Below are 11,634 nucleotides of genomic sequence, written 5' to 3' on the forward strand. Positions count from 1 at the left end.
ATGTGAATGGAGCCCTCGGGCCTCAGTGCACTGAGAGGTAACAGCCGCAAGGACATTTTGGTGCTTTGGCAACTGCAGAACCTTCAAAGCACAATTCACTCCACAGATGGAAACTCATTTCCAGATCCTTTCCTTTGGCAAGTGGCACCACCTGAGGAGGATGAGAATCTGCCTTTATATTAAGCTTCCTTTGTTATTTTTGCTTCAGACACGATTTCTGAGTTTGAAGTTCCAGGAGTTTAGATGAAAAGAATTTTGGAGTTAGTTAAGTGGGGGGGCTGGTCACCACGTGAGAATGCCTGTTTCCAATCTCACAGAGTGCCCACATGCTGAGTGGCTGAACAGGCAAAGGCCACAGAAAGAAAACAAGAGAATCAGCTGCGTCGGGATGGGGGCTTGGAGTCCCACTGATATTGACGCCTATTTGGTTTTTATTTGTAATCAGTTTCCCAAGGGAGAAAGGGGAAATGTGTCACCCCTACCCCAACGTTGTAGCATTCCCAGCAGGGCAAAGTGCAGGAGCATCCTGCAGAGAAACAGAACAGTGAAACCTATAGATTGTTGCTGGTTTCCTCTGCAAAGGATATTGTGTTTAAATCTCATTTCTGCATCCTTTCAAAAACCTTTGGTAATGAGCATCCCTTTTGCAACTATGGCAGGCAAACTGGAGACCAGTTCCGGTATGCTAATGCTTATGCCAGGTATTTTTGTTACATCTCCAAAAATAGCTTTTGTTAACATTTCTCAAAAAGTTTCTCTACACAGGTCCACACCTGTTGATGATTTTCTCACACTTTTTTGGTAAATATTGGAAATGAGCTTGTGCTTCTGCATGTTTGCGTAGATGGAGTAGAAATAACATGTCACGTCTCTGGTCTTTAAAATAATTTTTGCATTTGTGGACAGATCAAGTGTACTTAAAAAATTCTGAAATAGTTATAGAAGACTCACAGGAAGTAGTAAAAATACTACCACTATACAGAGTATTTGTATACCCTTCTCCCGGCTTCTCCCAATGGTGACATCTTGCATAGCTGCAGTATATTGTCAAAGCTAGGAAATTGACATTAGTGGAACTCTCTCAACTAGACTATAGATGATAAATATATATCCTGGTCTCTGTCCCCAGTTTCTAACACAGAGCTTCTAAAACACTTGTAATCTTCTGAGTAAAAGAGGTGCTAGGAGCATCTTTCATTCTAATATTTGGTCTTTGACTCTGGTTCCTAGCACAGAGCTTATCTTTCATTTTAATGAAGTGACTTTTGGTGGGTTCCTGGTTGAGGGCTGGTCACCAGAAAGACAAAACCATGATTAGAAGCTTGGAACTTTAATCACCAATCCCCATCCTCTGGATTGGGGAAAGGAGCTAGAGATTTAGTTAATAATTAATTGTAACTACATGGTGAAGCCCACATAAAAATCCATGGACTACAGGGTTTGGAGATTCTAGGTTGTTGAACACATCCGCTTGCTGGGAGGGCAGCACATCCCAGCTCCGTGGGCACAGCAGCTCGTGCACTTGGGACCCTCCTAGATCTCACGCTTTGTACATCTTCATCTGGTTGTTCATCTGTATCCTTTATAATAAACCAGTAAACATACGTGTTTCCCTGAGTTCTGTGAGCCATTGTACCAAATTATTGAACCTGGGGAGGGGTCGTGGGAACCACCAGTTTGTAGCAAAGTTGAACAGAAGTGTGGGCAACCTGAGGACTGCCTGTTTGCCATTGGCATCCAAAGTAGGGCAGTCTTATGGAACTGAGACCTTAACCTGTGGGGTCTGTGCTAACTACAGGTAGCTGGCATCATGACTGAATTGTAGGACACCCAGTTGGTGTGCAGAGAGTTGGAAAATTGGCTGGTGTGGGGAAAATCCCCACACATTTTCTGTCAGAGTGTTGGTGAGACTGCAGGAAAGGAAAGGAATTTCCCTTTACTTTCTTTTAACCTGCATTCTTTTCTGACTGTGTGTATAGTTCTAGGTAGTTTTATCCCATGTATAGATTCCTGTAATCATTACCAAAATCAAGATACAGAAATTTTCATGATCACAGAAGAACTCTCTTGCTATCTCTGTATATTTGGACCCAATCCCAACCCCACCTCTGTCCCTGTCTCCATTACCTGACAAGAACACTAATCTGTTCTCCATCTTTATCTCTTTTTGAGAATGTTATATAAATGGAATCAGAATGTAACCTTTTAAGATTGGCTTTTTTTTCACTCAGCAAAATGACCATGAGGTCCAGCCAGGTTTTTGCATATATCAGTAGCTCATTCCTTTTTATTGCTGAGTAGAATCCCATTGTATGGATGTACTATAGCTTGTCTCACTGTCCACCTGCTAAAGACCATCTCAGTTGTTCTCAGTCTGGAACTATTAAGAGAAGAGCTGCTATGAATAATTGTGTACAGGTTTTTGCATGAACTTAAGTTTTCATTACTCTGGGATAAATCCCAAGAGTGCTATGGCTATCAAATGTTCTTTTTGATTCAATCTAACATTTAATATTTCAAAATGCCAAAGCTTAAAAAAGACTTCAGTTTCTGCAAAAGGAATAATTTTTTTTTCAAAGAAAGGAAACTTTAGGGCCAGCCCCGATGACCTAGTGGTTAAGTTCAGTTCATTCTGCTTGGTGGCAGGGTTCAGTCCCTGGGCACAGATCTATACCACTCGTCTGTCAGTGGCCAGGCTATGGTGGCAGCTCACATGCAAAAAGAGGAAGATTAGTAGCAGGTGTTAGCTCAGGGTGAATCTTCCTCAGCAAAAAAAGACGGAAAGAAAGAAAGAAAACTTTATTTTTTTCCAGCTTTATTGAGGTATACTTCACAAATAAAATTGTAATGTGATAACGTGATATATGTATACAGTACATTGTGAAAGGATTCCCCCACTGAGTTAATTAGCGCATCTATCAACTCATACGTTTACTTTTTATTTTTTGGCTAGAACATTTAAGTTCTACTTTCTTAGCAAATTTCAAATATATAATATAGTCGTGCCCAAATGTACAACTTCTTACAAAGGTGACTCATTAGCCTAGTGTTTTGGAGCCCCAACTCTGGACTCAGACTTTCTGCATTCACACCCGATTTCTCTTATATATTAGCTATGTGACCTTGGGCAAGACATTTAGTCTCCCTAACTACCGGTGCCATCTGTTAGAACAGAGATAAGAACAATAATACCTATATCAAAGGGGGGTAGAAAATACGATGATGAACGCAGGTGCTTAGCGCAGCATTTGACCTGGACTAACTGTTTAATACATGGTATCTATTAAATGTGCAGATGGACCCAGTATAATTTTTTTACCCCTCAAATACTTTTATTGCTGCTAGATCTTTACTGATTATCTCCTGATCAATATTTAGGTCTCTTCTTAAAGTGTCAGTTCCGTACACGTATCGCTATCTGAAATTATGCTGTTTGTTCACTTGGTTATTGTCTGTCTTTCTCACTGACTGTTGACTCCACGAGGCAGGGCTATGTCTCGCTCTTCCCTATTGCCTAGTGCCCAAGTCCTGAGTGTTGGTTTATTTAAGTGATTGTGTTTTCAAAGTTTCTAAATAAGATACTTGTTCATGTAGATTTTATCTAAACTACATACAATCAAATTAATTAAAAGCAACCATGTTGACTTATTTTTCATACATCAAAGTAGTGATATAGGAAGTTAGAGTTAAATTGAACAATCTAAGGTAGTAAATTATTAGTGACTTTAGGAAAAGCTAAGAGCCAGTACCCAAGTAAATCTTTCCGCTGACGACTTGTTAATTCTGAAAATTATATACAGCACTGAAAAATTGAATGGAGTTACCAAAATTTCCTGAAACTACTTGCCATTATGCCTATGGAATAATGAGTAGAATTGGGCTTTAGGTGTTTTAATGCACATTCCTTCTGAAAGGAATTCAGCACCATGTGGAAACTTTTATGTTCTAAACCAGTGCTATCCAATAAAACTTTCTGCAAGGATGGAAATATTCTGTATCTGCACTGTCTAATATATTATCCACCAAGCATATGTGGCTATTGGTCACTTGGAATATGGCTAGTATTTCTGAGAAACTGAAATCTTAGTATTTAATTTTAGGAGCCACCTGTGCCTGGTGGCTACCATATTGGATAGTGATGTTTTAGACACTGTTTTTCAGCAGATGAGCAAAATGTATGGTAACAGATTCTTAGAGCTTTAAATTTTGAAAATGGATTTCTCCACCATCCGTTATTTCCTAGGACTCCAACTTCCCCCTTTCATTTTTATCCCACAGTCAGTGAACTGCTTATCTCCTGGCTCCAAACCTTCACTGCTCCAAGAGTGATGCAAAGAAGTATCATAATAGAGGCAGTAAGAACATTAATACATTGGAGAAATAGTCTCTGCCCTGGAAATTAATTCTGAGAAATGCAAGAGAAGACAAAAAGGGCAGGACTAAAAGGCAAGAGATTTCCTTGATGTGTTCCCCTGTGATTTAAGACCAGCGTTTTATTTATTAATTCAGCAAGTAAATTGAGTAAGTGCTAGATGCCATAGGCAAAAGGATGGGAAAGATAGAGATGGGTAAATTAACAATCACAGTATGGGGTGATATACACGGTAAGTGCAGCATCCTATAGGGATGCACAGGAGGGCAACTACCTCAGTCTTACGGGGCAGGGGAGTGGTGGGTAGCAGGAAAAGAATAAGTAATATCTGAGCTGAAACCTTGAAGAGTGATGTGAGGCTGGGGGACAGAACTTGGTGTCTTCAGTGAACTGCAAATAGTGTGAGTGAAGGTTAATGCAGAAGAGGGGAGAGGAGGAGCAGCGAGGTTGGAGGCAGAAACACTGGCCAGATTGTGGAAGGCCAGGAAAGCAAATTTAGCAGTTTAGACTTATTCTGAGGGCAGTAGATCAGAATATAGGACATTTCAACTCACAAATACCCAGAAATGTGTAAAGATGAAAGTAAATATTAAAGGAAATATTCAAAGAGGATTTTTTTTCTTCACTGAAACACAATAAGTAGAAATTTAATCTACCCTAAGGCGTTATTTTTAAATGATTATTAAATGAGAGGGAAAAAATATAGCAATCTGTCCTAAAACTTGTGAGATCATCATGAAACTGGTACTCTCAAACCTAGCTGGTGAGAATGTCAACTAGAACAGCCTCTTTGGGAAACAATTTGGAAATTTATATCATCTACATATAAAGATGCCCATATTCATTGATCCATTTCTGGATCTTATATTTTAAGGAAATAATCCAAAACATGAAAAAGGCTATCTGCCTGAAATTGTCTATTACAGCATTAATGTATCTGCATTATATTATAGATGAAATATGAAATAGTTATGAAAGAGTTAAATTGAAAGGTATTAAGGTTGCTGCAACATGAAAGCATACTTATTATATTGGAACGTTTACAGCTATGTGAAAAATAAGCTATCAATCATGGGGAAACATCAGACTCAAATTGAGGGACATTTTACAAGATAGCTGGCTTTAATCTTCAAAAATATCAATGCCGTGAAAGGTAAAGAAAGGCAAAGGGACAGTTTCACACCGAAGGAGACTAAATAGCTGTCACCATTAAATGCAATACATGATCCTGGACTGGAAACAAAGTTGCTATAAGGGACAATATTGAGACAATTGGGGGAACTAGAATATAGAATATAGATTGGATAATGGATTTGTATCTGTGTTAATCTTAAATTTGATAATTATGCTGTGGTTATACAAGAGAATATCCCGGTTATTAGGAAATAAAGTATTTAATGATAAAGGACATGATGAATGAAACCCACTCATAAAAATGTTAGAGAGAGGGAGAGAATGAGTTATAAAGCAAATATATAGCAAAATATTAACAATTGGTCGATCTGGTAAGGAGTATACCAGAGTTCTTTGTACTCACCTTGCAACTTTTCAGTAAGTTTGAGGTTATATTTAAAAGTTGCATGCATGCACAAACACACAACACTGGAATGAAATATATCGACATCGTAACAGTGATGGTGTTAAAGTGCTAGGATTATGGGCAATTTTTCTCCTTTCTCTCGGCCAAATTTTCTGAAGGTAGTTATATTTATTCCTTTATTTCATTTTGACATTTTAATTTCTTTTCAGTGTACACGTTTTACATGAAAATGTAATCTAAATCAATCTACTTTCTAGTGATTACTCAGGCTCTACCTCATCTTTATAGTAGATTTACATGATATAAATCGACATCATAATCATCCAATCTTAGTTTTTGTTGAAATAATCAAGTAAGGAGGTCAGCTAAAAATTTACTACCTAATGGCATGATGTGGATATATCAACTGAGGACAAAATGACCAAATTATAAATTGGCCATATAGGTATGAAGCAGATAAAGTTTTCCCAACTTACTCAACTGAACAGCTGTTTACCTTTAGAAAACCTATTTTGAGGTTTTAAAAAACTCCTACTTGCAATGTGAGTACTAAAAGCAACTGAAAATTATTACAGATAATAACCCAAATGGTTAAATATGACACTTCTAAGGGCTTCCACTTGAAAAGTTAGAGATAGGTGTGTGTGATAAATCTAAGACGCATCTAAATTTAGTGTTAATTACTTAATTTTTGAAAATTAGGCACAATGCTTTTTACATTTGCCCTAAGATCAAGTTCACAATGAGATCTGTTTTAAAAAACATGTTCGCTTCTAAAAATGGTGGTGCTGGAATAATTTTCAGCTAAAGTAATATATTCCCTTCACAGCTTTTGCTATATATGTGCACTACCTGTGCTATTAGCTCTCTAAATCAACTCACATTTTCTTAAGTGTAATTTATGAAGAAGCTCTGAATCACTACTGCAAACTGGAAAACATTATTGCTTGTCATGAATAAAAGATAACACATAAATAAATACAGACACAAACTGTATTCTTAAATTCCAGCTGGTTACCATTATTCCCTAAATTTTGTTAAAATGAGATATCACTACCAGAAAGATGTTAAAGACTAGCTAACACCAACCTGAGACTTTACCTTGGTACAGTCAGAAGGTAAAATTTAAAAAGAATTTTAAATATTTAAAAAAATTAAAAATTAAAGAATAGAAAAATCGCTCTCTTCTTGTGATTCAACATATACGTAGTACAGTTTCCGTGGTACCACTTAAAACCATCAGGGGCATCAAACGTAGCTGTGAGGCACAACTTCCCTTTCTTCCCACACAATTAGTACTACATATCTTCCTCCATTAAGATCCATGTGGAATATATGTCTTAACAAAAGATTTAGCCAAGGGATAGGAATGAAAACAAAATGCCTTACTCTATTAAATGCTAACCTAGGTAACATCTTTGGGATCATCTCAGCTGACCTGTTTTGCAATATTTCTGCAAACTGTATTTATAGTGTGTGTTCCTTGACCCATTGGCCTATAAATTTGCATAGCATCTCCCTTCTGCTCTTCAAAGCTAAGTTCATTATCCTCTGCAATACTTCTTTGGCTCAACAAGGGCTGTAGGCGCCCCAGCCTGGAATGTCACCACGGAAGTGGCCAGCAAAGCCTGAGATGAGCACCAGGCAATGCACCAAGGATAACATCCCAGCAGGAGCACCCACTGACATCGAAGGTGGGAACAGGCTCAGCCCAGGTGGTCCCTCCCTACCACTGGCCAATGTTTCAAGCCAGCAACCACACACTTGCAACGTGAGAAAGATGGAAATCATAAAAGGCAATATGACAAGTGCAAAGACCTTATATAAGGTTTCAGCAGAGGATTTTTCTGAGAACTGGAGGTCACATAGCCATTATCCTACAGAAAAGGCTTAGCTGCCTCACCTGACTCCTGGAAAGCTGTACAGCGGCTCCCCAAGGGGCCTTAACCAGGGCCGCAGGTAGCCATCACCCGGGGGTATTTAAAATACCCACAGCCGGCCTCATTCCCAGAGACCATATTTGAATTGGTGTGGGGTAGCTGCAAAAGTACTTTTAAATAGCTCCCCAAGTGGTTAGGAGGTGCAGTCAGGGTTGAGAGGCAAGGAGGCATCGTACTTAGCAGACAGTGTCCACCAAGGGAGCTTTAACAGCAGTCAAGGGGCCCCAGCCTGGATGGGGGTAAGGAAGGTGAAGCAGGCCAGGCCCCTCCAGGGTTAGATGCCAGGACAGTGCTGGTGGCTTGATTAGGCCAGCTGTGTGGTCAGTATGCTGGGAAACAGGCAGCCTATATGCTGGGCCAGAAGTGACCCCTGAATAATTTATAAAATAATAGTTTGAAGAAAGTAACTATAAAAGAAACTTCCATGTATGTTAGCTTAACAGACCAAGGATCTATTTATCTAACCTCAAGCAACTCAGTCTCTCCAGTTCACATCGCATTGCTGGAGAAGAGGAGGCAGTTTACCCAGTGAGTTCCTTTGCCTCTGCATTTCTCTATTTGCCTGTTGTTCCTAAGCTGAGGTTACATATGTACATTTAAAGGTGGGACGAGATCCATGTGTGTCTAGCAGCAGACATTTCTCCAAGTGTGTTCTGTATAGTTTCTTGTTTTCCAATGATTAGCTAGATAAAGTTTAAAGCTATGCTACTAAAACAGTATTTATGAATAGACCAGGAAAGATAGAATATTGAATTTAAGCTGATTTCAAAACACCAGTTTAATAGGAAAAATCAGATCAGTTATTCAGAATCACAGATAAAAATAAATATCTTTATAAGAGTTAAATTACTTGACAGGAAAAGTCACCCCGTCTTCCTTTGTTAGAGCAAGCAGAGGTATCGTGGTGTCATTTGTAATTCTGGCAGAATCAGCACATCCTCTCTTCCCATGGGTTAGTGCTCTGTGTGCTGATTCTGAGCGACAGGAACAAATGTCGTTTCAACCACCGTCTCAGCACGAGGAGGACTCCTGGGTGTGATGCTGGTCTTCTCCCTTGCTGGGGTATTACAAAGCTTAATTAATGTTTACAAAACACTTGGAGGACCTTATATAGAAATTGCTATGTAGTTGGAAAAGATTACTGTGAGGAGAAATGCTAGTAAAATTTACTGGGAGAGGAGGAGTGTTTAATGGGTAAATCTTATGCTTTACTTTGAAAATTACATCAGACAGAAGCGAATTGACTTTATAAGCACCCAAAAATAAAGGGAGATATCTTAAGAATAATGGTCTATATATCCAAGGTACTATTAAATTTCATGGCCCAATTTAATTTTGTTTAAATTCAGAATATTCGTACAAACCTAACCACCTACATTAAAACCATTTGTTACAGAGATTAAGATTTGCTGTTTATATGATATTTGTCTCCTAAAAAAGCCTTAGCGTATAGGGATCCTTAAGTTTTCTATGAAGTTCAACCAGAAAACACACCCCAGCCACCAAGATGGTAAATGGATTTACTTTGAGGTTTTTCCATCTCCACATAGCTTTTGGATACGTGTCGGAGCTCCATATTATATTTGTTGGGTTACTTCTTTCAAAACTTGAGCAACAGCAGTAAAGTCTTAGATTCTATTAGCTTTGTTATTTTCTGAAGCAGAACATCTGAGCTGAACTTGTTTGTCCGATAACACAATTTCATAACCATGTAACTGGTAACGGTCTCCCCCTCCATCTTATGGTACAGTGTTAACCTTATCCATCAATTTTCATTTTGGGGTCAATGGATTAAGAAGAATCGTTATTCTATCTAATTTGTAGGAGCCAAGGTTTGCAAACCCCAATTACTGTGTGGCTCAGGGCTTGAATGGCTGGGAATTGAGCTCAGTTCAGGACTGAGCTTGCTCATGGGTCCAAAGCAGCTTCTGCCTACACGCCCAACCTGCTGCAGCTGGAGTCTAAATCACGAGGGCCAGCCTTTGCCCAGGCTGTAGGACAACAGCCTGACTGTAGGGAGAATGGCTGGGTTGCTGCAGTAATCCAGGGTTTGCCAGTAACTTTCTTTGCCCAGGAAGGGCTGTTTATCTAAGACATTCCCAGGATGGTTTAGGGGCTGTGCCCAGGTGTGAGAACTAAGGAGTCTGCTGGAGGGGAGCAGAGACAGAAGGTTCTCCAAGAAAATGGGCCAAAATATGCTGTCAGTTTTGTTAGAAATTGCAGTCTTGGGTATGTCCATGGCTCAGGTCAAGGGGTAGGAGCGAGAGACCCCTGGTCATCAAACTAAGACACATTTAGCATGAGATCCAGAGAACCCAGGGATAGTGTCAAAGACGAAAGTAAGGAACAGGGGCACATGAGAGGCCAGAAGCAAGATCATTTGAGGAGAGCAAGTGCTGGCAGCTGGTTTGTGTGTACTGTTACTCTACAGCACGCATCTGGTTCAGTCTCACTCCTGCTCATAAGCCTCGAGTACCTTGAATATCCTCTTTGGTATGTCCAGGACAAAGTGTGACACTGTTGAACTTTATCTGAGTCCCGGGCTACGGAGGCAGCAGAACCCACCCTCCTCCTTCTGTAATCCTTTTGTGTTCTGAGAAAAGGCTCCCTGTGGAGGAGCAGCCTGCCCTTGCACATTGCCTACCTACCTCCTCAATCACTTGCTTGTTTTCTAAAACCTTGAGTTTTCTCCCTCTCTTTGAGACAGTCCTCACTGACGAACATTCTCCCTAGTGCAGTCGCCTGAATGAAATCATCTCCTTGATTGTCTGATGCATTTTGTCTTTCACAGGGCCAAACTTGTTAGCATTTCGCAGAAGGCCCTTCATGGTCTAACTCCAGACTCCCCTCTTGCCACTCCAACAAAGCCTGGGCTCCAGCCTCAAAGTCTACTTGCATTTTACCATTAGCACCACATTCTCTTGGGTCTCCCTGCCTGTGCATAAGCTACCCTAACTGGGCAAACCTCCTTGCCCTCTTCATCTTTCCAGCTAGCCCTGAATCATCCTTCAAGACTAAACTGAGCTATTTCCTCTCTTTGGAAGCTTTCCTCAACCCCCTCCACAACTCGTAGTATTTTGTTTACCTCTGTCAGAGTGCTCACCATGCTAGTTTGGGCATACGTCCTGTATTTTAACTGCCCCATTTACTTACCTTAAAACAGATAAAACCCTAGTAGACTCTGAGCTACAGAGTGCCTGGTGAGAAGTTACTTAGGTTTGCTGGAAAAAAAAATCTGCCTGATTAATGTTCATAGGTTTAGTGCGGTCCGTCTATGGTAATAACCACCTTTATGCTGTTTGTGTGGAAATGAGCATTGCTGCTGTTCTGATTTGATTGATAGCGCTCACCCTTTACAGATTGGAAGCCCTAATTAAATGTCAAAAGAGAGTAAATTGCAAAGCATGAATTGTCTCCTAATTAAAGGGAGAAAGCAATTGAATTAAATGATCTCGTAATTGCTTAAAGTGACCATGCTGAATCCTTAGCATCATCCTCCATTTCTTTCCTGCCCAGGTTCCCGAGTAGAGCTGAGGGCAGGGGTTACAGTGTCAGAAGCACTGCCTGGAGAAGGAAACCTTGGGCTCCCTAAATGAGACGATCTCTCTTTATGATCTCTCCTTATGTTACCCTTCTCTTTCCTTTTTTTTCTCTTTCCCACTTTAGTTCACTCTTTCCCAACTTTTAGTCGTTACTACACAAGATATTTTTTATGATTCCTGCCACATCTATGTCCTATTAATATTTTTATGTGGCTCATGTTTTATTTTCTTTATGCATAC

The sequence above is a fragment of the Equus asinus genome, chromosome 1, assembly GCF_041296235.1.
Source record: "Equus asinus isolate D_3611 breed Donkey chromosome 1, EquAss-T2T_v2, whole genome shotgun sequence".
NCBI lineage: Eukaryota > Metazoa > Chordata > Mammalia > Perissodactyla > Equidae > Equus > Equus asinus.